Source organism: Mandrillus leucophaeus, unplaced genomic scaffold (assembly GCF_000951045.1).
Source record: "Mandrillus leucophaeus isolate KB7577 unplaced genomic scaffold, Mleu.le_1.0 Scaffold662, whole genome shotgun sequence".
NCBI lineage: Eukaryota > Metazoa > Chordata > Mammalia > Primates > Cercopithecidae > Mandrillus > Mandrillus leucophaeus.
Window position 1 is genome coordinate 177,722 of NW_012107164.1, and position 14,271 is coordinate 191,992.

The 14,271-nt window shown below is 35.7% G+C and overlaps 1 protein-coding gene across 1 annotated transcript in view; it reads right to left on the reverse strand.

The window, feature by feature from the left end:
* The window catches only part of PAM (peptidylglycine alpha-amidating monooxygenase), a 279,448-nt gene that overhangs the window by 151,258 nt on the left and 113,919 nt on the right, over positions 1 to 14,271 (reverse strand). The window lies entirely within an intron of this gene.

Below are 14,271 nucleotides of genomic sequence, written 5' to 3' on the forward strand. Positions count from 1 at the left end.
GCCCGCATAGCCAAAACAAGACTATGCAAAAAGAACAAATCTGGAGACACTACATCACCTGACTTCAAATTATACTATGAGGCCATACTCACCAAAACAGCATGGTACCACTATAAACATAGGCACATAGACCAATGGAACAAAATCAGAACCCAGAAATAAAGCCAAACACTTACAGTCAACTGATCTTCGACAAAGAAAAAAAAAAAAAAAAAAAAAAACATGAAGTGGGGAAAAGACCCTATTCAACAAATGGTACTGGGATAATTGCCAAGGTGCATGTAGAAGATCAATACCGGATCCTCATCTCTCACCCTATACAAAAATCAACTCAAGATGGATCAAATACTTAAACCTAAGACCTGAAACCATAAAAATTCTAGAAGATAACATCGAAAAAACCCTTCTAGACACTGGCTTAGGCAAACACTTTATGACTAAGAACCCAAAAGCAACTGCAACAAAAGCAAAGATAAATAGGTGGGACTTAATTAAGCTAAAAGGCTTCTGCACAGCAAAAGAAGTAATCAGCAGAGTAAACGTACAACCCACAGAATGGGAGAAAATCTTTACAATCTATACATTTGACAAAGGACTAATTTCCAGAAACTACAAGGAACTCAAACAAATCAGAAAGAAAAACAAAACAAAACAATCCCATTAAAAAGTGGCTAAAGACATGACTAGACAATTCTCAAAAGAAGATATACAAATGGACAACAAACATGAAAAAATGCTCAACATCCCTAATAATCAGGGAAATGCAAATCAATACCACAATGTGATACCACCTTACTCCTGCAAGAATGGCCACAATAAAAAAAATCTATAAAATAATAGATGTTGGTGTGGATGTGGTAAAAAGGGAACACTTTTACACTGCTTGATGGGAATATAAACTAGTACAACCACTATGGAAAACAGTGTGGAGATTCCTTAAAGAACTAAAAGTAGGATTACCATTTGAGCCAGCAATCCCACTACTGGGTATCTACCCAGGGGAATGAAGTCATTATACAAAAAAGATACTTGCACACTTCACAACTGCAAAAATATGGAACCAGCCCAACTGCCCATCCAACAATGAGTGGATGAAGAAAATGTGGTATATATTCCACGATGGAACACTACTCAGCCATAAAAAGGAATGAAATAATGGCATTCACAGCAACCTGGATGGAACCGGAGACCTTTATTCCTAGTGAAGTAACTCGGGAATGGAAAACCAAACAACGTATGTTCTCACTCATAAGTGGGAGTTAAGCTATGAGGATGCATAGGCATAAGAACGATACAACGGACTTTGGGGGAAAAGGTGGGAAGAGGATGAGGGATAAAAGACTACACACTGGGTACAGTGTACACTGCTCAGGTGATAGGTACACGTAAATCTCAGAAATCACCACTAAAAAACTTATTAATGTAACCAAAGAAACACCAAATGTTCCCCCAAAACTTCTGAAATTAAAAAAAAAAAAAGATAGGATCACACTTTTGCACATGACTCTGAGGTTTGTTTTTCTCACTTAATATACAATGGCAATATTTCTAGGGCAAAAGATATAGTTCTAACTCAGACCTTCATTTATTTCATAAAATTCTATAGAATGATCTCCCAAAATTTTAAGGATATGAGTAGTTTTACTTTAGAAGATAACTCTAGATAACTTTCCTAAAAAACTTGTAGTGGTGCACCCTCCCACCAGCAATGTATGAAACGGTCCCATGTCTTCCCATCCTTAAAAGCTCTGTATATCATCGCTCTTTTGAATATTTGCAAAATTAATGGGTAAAAAAATACAGTAACTTTTTTCCCTTAATTTATCTGATTATTCACACAATTGAATTTTTGTCATTCTGTTACATTCATATTCTTAATTTATTTTTCTTTCGGGCTGCTTGTCTTCTCCAAAATCTATAGGAACTCTTTATATACCTGGTATTTTAATCTTTTTCTGCCATTTGCGTGTTTTTCTCAGGGTTTTTGGTTAAATAATTCTCATCTTTAGAAGAGTGTGTGTGTGTATGTATGTATAAAAATTCTTTCTCAATTTTCCAGTCTCTTCTACAGTTAGTGGTCTGTTAAGTTTTTAAATATCTTTTTATGTAAATATCAGTTATTTTTCTAGAAAATCATCCATTTCCTCAAGATTATAAAATATACTGACACACAGTTGCACATAACAGTGTCTAAAAATTCCTTTTATCCTAACTCCTAATAATGCATAATTTTTGGCATTTAAGAAATGCTTGGGCTTGCCATGAGTTTATTTTAAAGGACATTTCAAAGAAATAATTTATTTTTTTGATGTTTTCCATTTTTAAACCTATTTATTATTTTTAGTTGTTATCATTATTCATTTTTTAATTGATTTTTTTATCTTCATTTCTTAAGTTGACTTTATGTTTGTATTTTACTTTATTCTATTTTTCATTTAAAGGAATTTAAGGCTATTATTTTTTCTCTGAGTACTTCATTAGCTGGGTCTCATGGGTTTTATTATCCAGTATTTTCCTTTCTGGATACACTAAAGAGTAATTACTCTCTAGACAATTTAAAATTTCAGATTTGATCTTCTCCTTGTTTCAGGGATTATGCAGAAAAATGGTCCTTAATTTGTAAGTAGCTAAGTCCTCCATGACATCATTTCTTGATCTATTTCTAGTTTTACTCAATTATGAGTGGACATTGAGTATAAAAATTCTAATTATTATAGTCAATTAAAATCTGTTAATATTCTGCTATGTAATTTTTATAAATATTCTCTACATATTGGGAAAGAATTTATATTCTCTTCCCCAAATATGAATTTTGTCTACATGCATATGTTAGATTATATTTACTACATGTTAAATGCAGTCATATGTCACTGTTTTTTTTTTTTTTTTAACCTTGAGACAGATTCTCACTCAGTTGCCCAGGCTGGAGTGCAGCGGCACAATCTTTGCTCACTGCAACCTCCACCTCCCACGCTTAAGGGATCCTCCCACCTGAGCCTCCCAAGTAGCTGGGAATGCAGGCATACACCACCATGCCCAGCTAATTTTTGTATTTTTTGTAGAGATGAAATTTCGTTATGTTGCCCAGGCTAGTCTTAAACTCATGGGCTCAAATGATCCATCTTCCTCAGCTTCCAAAAGTGCTGGGACTATAGATATGAGCCACAGCACCCAGTCAGTCACAGGCCACTTAACAATGGGGATGTGTTCTGAGAAATGTGTCAGGCAATTTTGTCATTGTGCAAACATCATAGACTGTACTCACACAAACCTGGATGATATAATCTACTACACACCTAGATTATATGGTATGGCCTATTACTTCTAGGCTACAAGCCTGTATAGCAAGATACTACACTAAATATTGGAAGCAATTGTAACACAATGAAATTTGTATATATAGACATATCTAAACATAGAAAAGGTACAGTAAAAATATGGTATATAAGGTAAAAATGGTAAACTTATATAGGATACTGTATTACACTGCTCTCGCATTGCTATAAAGAACTATCTGAGACTACGTAATTTATAAAGAAAAGAGGTTTAATTGGCTTACGGTTCTGCAGGCTGCACAGGAAGCATGGCTGGGGAGACCTCAGGAAATGTACAATCATGGCAGATGGCAAAAGGGGAGCAGGCACATCTTACATGACCAGAGAAGGAGAACAGAGCAAAGGGAGAGGTGCTACACACTTTTAAACAACTAAATTTCATGAGAACTCACTTACTATCACTAGAACAGCAAGCGAGAAATCTGCCCCCAAGACCCCATAATCAAATCACCTCCTACCAGGCCTTCCTCCAACACTGGGGATTACAATTTGACATGAGACTTAGGCAGGGATGCAAATCCAAACCATTTCAGGTACTTACTATGAATGGAACTTGAAGGACTGGAAGTTTCTCTGGGTGAGTCGGTGAAAGAATGTGAAGGCCTAGGACATTACTATACACTACTGTAGACTTTATAAACACTGTACATTAGGCTACAACAAATTTATTTAAGAATTTTCTGGCAGGGCATGGTGGCTCACGCCTGTAATCCCAACATTCTGGGAGGCCAAAGTGGGCAGATCACAAGGTCAGGAGATTGAGACCATCCTGGCTAATACGGTGAAACCCAGTCTCTACTAAAAAATACAAAAAATTAGCAGGGCGTGGTGGCAGGCGGGGCACCTGTAATCCCAGCTACTGGGGAGGCTGAGGCAGGAGAATGGCTTCAACCTGGTAGGCGGAGCTTGCAGCGAGCCAAGATCACTCCACTGCACTCCAGCCTGGGCGACAGAGCGAGACTCCATCTCAAAAAAAAAAAAAAAAAAAAAAAAAAAAAGAATTTTCTTTGTTCAATAATAAATTAACCTTAGCTTACTGTAACTTTTGACTTTATAAACTTACTAATTTTTAAGCTTTTTGACTCATATAAAATTTAGCTTAAAAAACAAACATTGCATAATTGTATTAAAATATTTTCTTTATGTCTTTATTCTATAAGCATTTTTCTATTTTTTTTTTTTTTTTTTACTTTAAACATTTTTGTTAAAAACTAAGACACAAACACACACTTTAGCTCAGGTCTGCACAGGTCAAGATTATTTAATATCACTATCTTCCACCTCCACATCCTGTCCTCCTGGAAGGTGTTCAGGGGCAATAACGTGCATGGAGCTGTCATCTCCTACAACAATGCCTTCTTCTGAAATATCTCCCGAAGGACCTGCTGGAGGCTCTTTTACAATAAACCTTTTTTTTTTTTTTCAAGAAGTAGAAGTAGTACACTCTGAAATAATGATAAAAAGTATAGTATAGTAAATACATAAGCCAGTAACATAGTTGTTCATCATCATTATCAAGTATTATGTACTAAACAGAATTGTATGTGCTATACTTTTATATAACTGGCAGTACAGCAGGTTTGTTAACACCAGCATCACCACAAAAATGTGCATGATGAAGTCATGAAAGCTACATTACTAGGTGATAGGACTTTTTCAGCTTCATTATAATCTTGTCCATTTGATTGAAACATCATTATGAAGAACATGACTGTATATATAAAATTATTCTATTGACTGAAATATTCAAATACTATGTATTTGCCTTTTGAGATCTATTTGATATACCAAATATCCTACAGAGGGATATTTATGTATTAATAATTATAGAGGGATTATTCCTTTATAATTATATATAGAGATTTTAACCAACTTCACTGAATTTTTTTCTTTTTTTTTGAGAAAGGGTCTCACTCTGTCATAAAGGCTGGAATGCAATGACACAATCATAGTTCACTGCAGCTTCAACTCCCTGGGCTCAAGTGAGCCTCCTGTCACAGCCTCCTGAGTAGCTAGGACTACAGACACACACCATCACACCCAGCTAATTGTTTTACATTTTTTTGTAGAGATGGGGGTCTCCCCATGTTGCCCAGGCTGATCTCAAACTCCTGGCCTCAAGCAATCCTCCTGCCTCAGTGTCCCACAGTGTTGATTACAGGTGTGAGCCACTGCATGTAGCCCACTTTGAATTTTTATTTTAAATGTTTGACAGTGATGGTATCTTATGACTATAGTGTATAAATTTTTCTCTCTCTTAGCAAATTGTGCCTTTAGTAATCACTAGTTTCTTTTAAAGAAAAATTATAAAGGTAAAGGTCCTGAAAACTTCATCTGTTTATAGCCCTGTTTCTAGAATGGTAGCTTTATAGGAATTCTAAACTTTTATTTCCAAGTCTTTCTCCCTACCTCTTGAACTACATTCTTCAAATCCTACTGCCTCCACAAATATTTTCTGAATAAAGCAAGAGAGAAATGTAGATTCTAACCCGTTTCCATAATGTGCTCTAGAAAATTATGCTTGCAGTCCTGACTAAAATATTGTTGCAATTACTCTCTTTATTAGCAAGTTGATCCTCGGTAATTCTTTATTTCAAGTATTCTAATGTATTTATCATATAGGGCCTTGCATTAGCTACTTGATAACATTTCTTAACTAATCCATTGTAATGTAGTTCAGGACAGAAATATTAATGACTAAATTTACTGAGCATTTACTGGGTTTTACACATATTAATTTACTCAACTGCAATCCTATCAGATAGGAACTATTATTATCCCAATTTTACAGATGAGAAAACTAAAGCACATTATGGTTTAGTATCTTGCCTAAGGTCTTGCAGCCAGCAAGTGGTTGGACAGAGTTTTGATTTGTTTTGTATCTATAATGACTGACAAATATTATCTCCTTGACTAAACCCCAGCTAGGCTCCTCCAAGCCCTCTTCTTGACTAGGCCTCCACCTTGGCTTATAAAGACTTGAACAAACACTTAACAGTTTCTAACAGCTCAATGCCATATCCCTAAGATGACTCTAGCTCCGCTTAAAGTGCTTGCTTGATAAAACTCAAGGCTGCCAAAAAAATCTACTGTTTGCTCCAGCCAATACCTGAGAATAGAGCCTCTGTCTCCCAGTCTCTGTGGTGGGATGGAATCATAGCTTCAATAATTTCCAGCTAGCAAACACAGCTGGTTCAATCGGGTTTACACCAACTAACCCTTTGTAATGTTTCACTTCCCCAACTCTACTGAGCCCCCACTTACTACTTTTTCCTACTCCCTAATTCTCCCTTTAAAATGCCCAGTTATTTCTGTACAAATCCATCGTTGATTAAAATCTGTCCCTACCACTTTAGGAATGTCCAGCTTTGTTTGTCTTTGGCACTATTTATAACACAGATATGAGGGATGAAAGACACAAAAGTGGGAAAGGAGGCCAGGAAAGATGCAGGGCTTTGGAAGGAGGTATATAGTCTTGGGCTTTTTACATGTGAATGGTACAGGAAACTCTTCAAGGGTATTAGTAGAAGAGTAATGTGCTCTGGCTTCTGTTTTAATAGAATCTTTGTGGCTGCTGAGTGGAGCACAGATTGCAGGGGTGCACAGGCACAAGGCAGGTCAGTTAGGAGGGATATTGTAGTAATCCAGGTAAGAGAGGATGGTGCTTGGGCCAGAGTTGAAAAGATGGCTGTCATGAGAAAAGGCTGGAATTTGGATATATTTGGAAGATAAGATGAACAGGATTTACTAGCATATTGTTTACAGTCTACGAGGGAGAAAAGAACCATAAATAAAGACTCTAGTGTATTTGGCCAAGAGAAATTATAACACAGGAATTGCCATCTAGTAAGGTGGAGAGCTCTGAAATACAATATTACAAATAAGACAATTCTTGTTTATAATCATTTACTCATGAAAACTGAATAGGTAACTAAGGAACAAAGATCAAAGCACTGTTAACTTTGCATTGGTATTTTTATTCTTTATGTTCTGTAAGTCAGAAGACACCGTTCATGAGATGCCAAAGGTTAAATTCATTTATTGGCCTAAATGGCATATGCACTTGTTTCTATCAGGGATTGGGAAACTACAGCCTGTGGGCTGGCTGCCTCTTCTAGTAAACACAGTTTTCCATTGAAACAAAGCCAAGCCATTCATTTACATAGTATCTATAGCTGCTTTCTAACTACAACAGTCAAAACAGAACCTATATGGCTCACAAGTTGAAAATACTTACTATATGACACTTCTTTAAGAAAGAATCTGCTAACCTTTAGTTTGGATTTAGATAAGAATAACAACAAAAAAAAAATTCTTGATTGCAAAGTGAGTCTTTGCAGTCACTTTTAACAGCCAAGTGACCAAGAATATCTTGGTCCTTCAGACCAGTATTTCGATTAGTAGCATGTCTTTCTGCATAGGCATTAGAAGATATAAGAAAAAGTTATTCAAGGATTGAGGATGGGCTGTGCACAGTGGCCCATACCTGTAATCCCAGCACTTTGGGAGACCGAGGCAGGAGGATCACTTGAGCTCAGGAGTTTGAGACCAGCCTGGGAAACACAGCAAAACCCTATCTCTAAAAGAAATAAAAAAATTAAGCTGGGTATGGTGGTGTGTGCCTGCAGGTCCAGCTACTCAGGAGGCTGAGATGGGAGGATCCTTTGAGCCCAGGAGGTTGAGGTAGCAGTGAGCTTTGATTGTATCATTGCATTCAGCCTGGGTGACACAGTGAGATCCTACCTCAAATAATAATAATAACAACGTAGGATGAAACCAGTAATGTATATTTTGTTTAATAAAAGAGAGCTTATATTTTACAATATATGTAGAATAAAATATATGTGTGTGTGTGTATATATATATACACACACCTGCATAAATAAAAACACATATAGTAAAATTCTGTGGGAGACAGATCATTAACAGATTGGCAGCACAGAATTATAAAATGAGCCATGGGTTTCAGATTCAAGTAAATCTATATTTAAATCCTTGTTCTCCTATTTACTGGTTATTTGCTATGAACAGGTTATTAATCTCTTCTGGTTTCAATTTTTAATATAAAAAGTGGGGATAATAATGCCTTGAACACAGACTTTTTATGGGAATTAATGAGACAATGTATGTAAAGTGCCCAATTTAGTAGTGTTACATAATGAAAACTCAGTATATCTTCTCTTTTAAAATATTTACTAGAAAAATAAAAATAAAAAACAAAAGGACTCTGAACCTTATTGAGAAAATAGGTGATCATGAGGAGTCTTTTACACTGTAGCTAATTTTAAAATATTCTCAAGCATCGTGTTAATTCAAACATACTCAAAATTGATTGAAAACAAATACTCTCTTCTGTTTCTCATTTTTTATAAAGAAAGGAAAAAAAATGGTCAAGGTATAATCATACTTGCAGTTCTGAACCCACATATGTGGCATGTTTCTATTATCCTCACAGAACAAAAATCATTGTTAATAGTTCAATCATAACTTCCCCAAGTAGACATTAAATAAGTTTCAGTAAAAACAAAGAGAAGCATCATAATTTAAACTTAAACAATTGACAGTGAATGACATGTGACTTTAATTTGTCATTTACAAAAGCCATTTAGCATTTTTGTAATCTACTTAATTCATATAATTGACGCTTGCCAATAAAGCAGAGTAAACATACAAATATATCTAATCTAAGATTTTGATGTGTATTGTTTTAAATGACATCAGTCCTGAGCTTTCAAAATAGGGAAAAAAGAATGAATGTGTGGCAGTTAAATAAACAAAAAAAGGGCTTGGTGGTCATCCTTTCTAATAATCAGGCTACTTTCTTTGCTATTAGCTTTCTCATTGGCAAAATGGAGACAATATTAGTTTCTCAATTTGGGGAGGGAGGAGATACAGCATTTTAATTTATTTTGTTGCTCTATTCATAAATCTTGTAATTTTATACACATTGCATAAGTCTTTCTAAATAAAAAGTAAATGCTAGTCTAGAACTAGGATGTTTCTCAATATGCCTCCTTCGGTAGGAAGATCACCATGCTGGTTTTATTTTCTGTGAAAGGAGGAAAAAAATAGAAGAAAAAGAAACACTAAAAGCCATGACTCATATTCATTTTAAGACAAAGACTTAATGCAATCAATCTTCACCCAGGGTTGTTCTTTCTAGAGACCGGCCACTGGAGTGACTTTTATCTTTCACATTCATGGCAGATGTCGCTTACGGGTCGCTGCACCCTTTCCCATCAAGCCCCAATGTGATCTCATAATTCTTAAGACTTTCCAGGTAGTTCTTCCCAATCAAATGTATTTGGCTCAAAAAGTAACCCTCATTTGCTATGTCTCTTCTACTGTACAGATTTAATTGGATGAGGGTGGGACCTATAGTGGTGGACAGATCACAGCACTAGGGAAGGTAGGCTGGACCATGGCTGCTGACCACACAGAGGTGATAAGGAAATCCGTGGGGCTCCTGGAGTTGGATGGTGACCTTGTTTAGGTGCTTCCCAACAACCGCACAGCTGCTTCGTGGAGAGCTTGGATCCATTTACTACAAAAGAGATATAAGAGATATCCTACCAGCTGGTGCCCGAAAGGCTATTGGTTTTCTCCCCTTCTGCAGTGAGGTTTAAACTGAAAGTCAAGCTAGCCTATGAGAGGAAACAGAAAAATGGTGGTGTGGGGTGTCTCCCTTCTTTTTATTCTCATGTCCAAGAGAAAGCTTGAAATTTTAATTTCAAAAGAATACAAATATTATGTACTAATAACCAGAGAGAAGATAAGGAAATCACAACTCCTAAAGTACTAAAAACTATTCCAGTAAAGTCTCATTTTTTTTTTCTGGATTCCTTCCTAATTTTTTCTTTTTTGTAACTTTTATTTTAGGTCCAGGAGTACATGTGCAGGTTTGCTATATAGGTAAATTGTGTGTCATGGGGGTTTGGTGTACAAATTATTCCATCACCCAGGTAAAAGCATAGTAGGCTGTAGTTAGTTTTTTAATCCTCTCCCTCTTTCCACCTTCCACCCTCAAGTAGGCCCCGTTGCTAATTGTACTCTGAGTTGTGAGCACTGACTGAGGATACGCACATCTTTTTAACACAATGATGGAATTAAAAAATAACCTAACATTATCGTAGCCTCAAAACTAGACAAAAGCCAAGCTTCTGAACAACTAAGTAACATACAAAGTCTAATTTAATTGGCATTCTGAATTTAATAAGAACAATTCTATATTTAACTTGTATATTACCTCTGATTGTCTTATATAGCTTAAGAACTTACAAGTGCAAACAAATTTGCAAAAAATACATGATTTTACAAAATTAAATATCTTCTTTCATATATATATACACATATATATATATAAAACAAAAGGTTTCAAACCGATGAGACTTCTTTTAATAACTTCTCCAAGCAATATAAAGATGTATAATAATTTCTGAGAAAAGCATATACATTCTCAGTGTTCCTTTCATTCTCTTATAATAGGGCCATTTTTAATGAAAATAACCAATACTTAAAGATACTGAAAGATTTACTTCTTTGCGTACTTTATCCTTTATCCAAGGTTTCTCTTGCCTAGGTTTGTATTTTCTATTTTCTTCGTTTGGTTCACTTTCGTCTCCTTCACAATTACTGCAATGTCTTAGCTTCTCCATGAAGCCATTGCTGAAAGCCTAAGGGTTAGCAATTTCTTTCTAATGTCAAGGTGCATTCACACTTCCCTGAACACACATAATAATAATATTAGTATACATTTTCTGAGATCTTACCATGTGCAAGGCAACTGAACATCATGTCACTCAGTCTTCAGAACAACCTTGGTAGTGTAGGATAATAAACTACTGTTATCCTTTCTACAGAAGAAGGAACAGGACTAGCTGGTTAAGAAACAAATCTGAGTTGAGACTGCAAGAGCTGAGGCCAGATGCTGTCAGCCTGGCCCCAATGCCTCTGTTCTAACCTCTGGATTTGAGTTAGATTTAGGCAATAAACTTTATGGAAAATCATTGCAATTATACCTTTATTTATTTTAAAATCAAACACCCAAGGGACAGTTAACATGTCAAATTGATATCACCGTACTATGACCATGAACTGGCAGTTTATCAAATTCTTTTGTTTTTTGATATGAGAGTTGGTGACAGCAAAAGTCCAGAGGGTCCTGGGTGAGAAAGGGAATAAAGTAAGAAAGAAACAGTGCTAAAAGAGAAGTCTCAAGATATCACCACTTCATGTCTCTGCTGGATTTGAAGTCAGTGCCATGGAACACCAAATCCTGACTTTATCTCTATGACAGGCTATTTAAAAGCTGTCTACTCTTCTCTCTAATCTTCCCAAAGGCTGGAAAAACACCAATTAACAGAGATTAAACACTGATTATCCATTTCTACAAAAAGATGGAAACTATTTTCAAATTTTTTAAGTCAGAGAAGAGACAGAATGAGCTCAATTTGATTATAAAATTGATATTGCAACAGACAATAAACCACTTTTTCCGGACTCACTGGATCTACTTTAATAGGAGAAATGTTTAATTGCCACTTTAAAGTCCTGTGGTATGGCAGACTGGCAACTCAGAGTCCTGACATGACTGGATATCCTTGATAAGACACTAATCTAGGCTTGTATTCCATCTGTAAAATTAGTTAGTTGCACTATCTGTATTATGTCTAAGGTTATTTCCACCTCTGTTCTACATCTGCTTCTTTCTCTGTCTAAGCCTACCTAACAATCTCAAGTTTTCCAAAGAAAGGATACACATCAGACGTATTGATGTAGCTTTCATTATTGCCAAAACTTAAGATGTACTTTATTTTAAAAAAATCTTGTGGAATAAATACATTTCTTTAATTAACATGATGTCTCTCAATTCCCAACTCAAGTTCTTGTTTCTCTGTTCCTTCTTTCTTTTAGAGTTTGTTGCTCTTCTTGATTGTCTGCCATAAAAAAAAATCCTCTGCCATTTAACTCAATGTCTTTCCTTGTTTTTACATTTTCCTTCATCCTCTTTTCTTTCAGGATTTTTAAACGTTCTATCTTCATAGTCTAGTTATTCCTGAATTTTTTCCTTTTATTTTTGTTCTGAATGATTCTATTTTCTTGGACCTTTTTTTCATTTTGTTTTTTGGTCAACTCTTCTTATTTCCCTTCTACCTTTTGTTTCTTCCCTCTAATACTTTTTCATTATTCTTTCTTGCTTTTTTTTCATCTCTATTCCTCTTAAGGACTTGTGTAAAACTTTGGTTTTACCTTCATTTTAAGAAAATAATACTTTCTTCAAAAGTACTTATGGCATCAGAGCTCTTGGTCTTCCTCAGTGGAACACCAAATTCAGAAGGAAAGAGGTCCTGAAGGTTCTGTATCTACCACTTCCTGGGCATATTCAATGGAGAGTCTACCATTTCTCATAAAAGTTCACAAAGTATAAGATCTGAATGTCAGCTGAACCAAGTTACATACTCATGGCACATGGTCAATAGAGTGATGGGGAAAAAATGGAAGAAATACTCAACAAGCAGTTCTGAGCTGTCAGGCAGAGCAACTGAATCACTTACCCAGGAGTTTCAGTTGCAAGTAAGACAAAACTCAACTCAACTTTATTGAAACAAGAAAGGCTAACGTAACTGAACACTGCATAATTAGTGATGTCACCAAGTATCTACATTCTTTCAATCTCTCTGCATTGCCCTCTATGGTGTTAGTTTTATTCTAGGCATGGCTCCCTCATGAACTCAGCAGAGCCTAGCGCACAAGCCTACTGCTTACATGCAACAGAAAAATACATTCTCAGCAAAAGTCCTAAGATTTGAATAGTCTAAATCACACATTTTCTTTTGAACCAATCATTGTGGAAAGGGAGGTGGGATACAGTCAATTATCAATCATGGTCCATGTGTTCTATCTCTGGAGCCTGGGTAGGAAGCTCTTGGGAATCACATGGTCTTAGAGAAGGAGCAAGGAGGCAACCAGCTATTTGTCTGGAAAGGCAACCAGCAAATGTGCACTGCATGAGGCAAAGGTGAATATAGATAGTGCAAAATAAAAAGCAATTATTTAAACAGTGTATGTTCTCTCCCCATGGAGTTATTTTGATAACTGTAGATTATAAAAATGAATGAACACATTTTACTTTATGAAAATGGAACTCCTCTACGTCCTTTTATAATCAATTCCTCTAAGATCTCTTTCTGAGATTACTGACCCCACCGCAGTTGCCCATTATTATTAAGTAATTTAAATGTTATTACTCTTAAATAATGAGAGGAAAGAATAACAATAATAATGAACCACAACAAAAGACTATTTGATAAAATAATATTCTTGTGGGAAAAGAGTGCTTGAAAACCCAATTAGTGGATATTTTTATAGAAATACATTCAGTTCAAGCAAATATAGGGGGAAAACCCACTTTTAAAAGTGAGAAAAGAGGCACACTTCATAAGTGAGCAACTGTTGTTCTTCTCTCCTAGTCTCCATCTCATCACACTTTTTGTGGTTAAATACTAAATAAAAAGCTTATGAAATTAAAAGCTAGCACAGTAACAACTGAAAAAGTAATCTGCATGGTCATTCGGGGATGAGGAGGGAGTGAAAGTCATTTTTACAGTGGTAGTTATTTATAGACAATCATACACAGGTCTTCAAATAAATGAATGCCAATTCTTAGTCCCGAAAAAAGGCCCATGCGTATTCTCTAGAGCTTTTGGATGTCAATTGCAAAGGGAATTCTGCCCAATAAGTAGAATACAAATACCTTTATTTTCCTAGTACTGAAAATAAAATAAAAAAGAAAAGAAAAATGGAATGTTATCTGCAACAATGAGTCATCAGCCACTGCAGCTCTACAACATCCAGGTCTTTCCCTGTCTCTGCAGCCCTTCAAAAGAAGAGGACTATCTTTTAATGACACACATAAATCCCTGCACTGCCTGGCTGC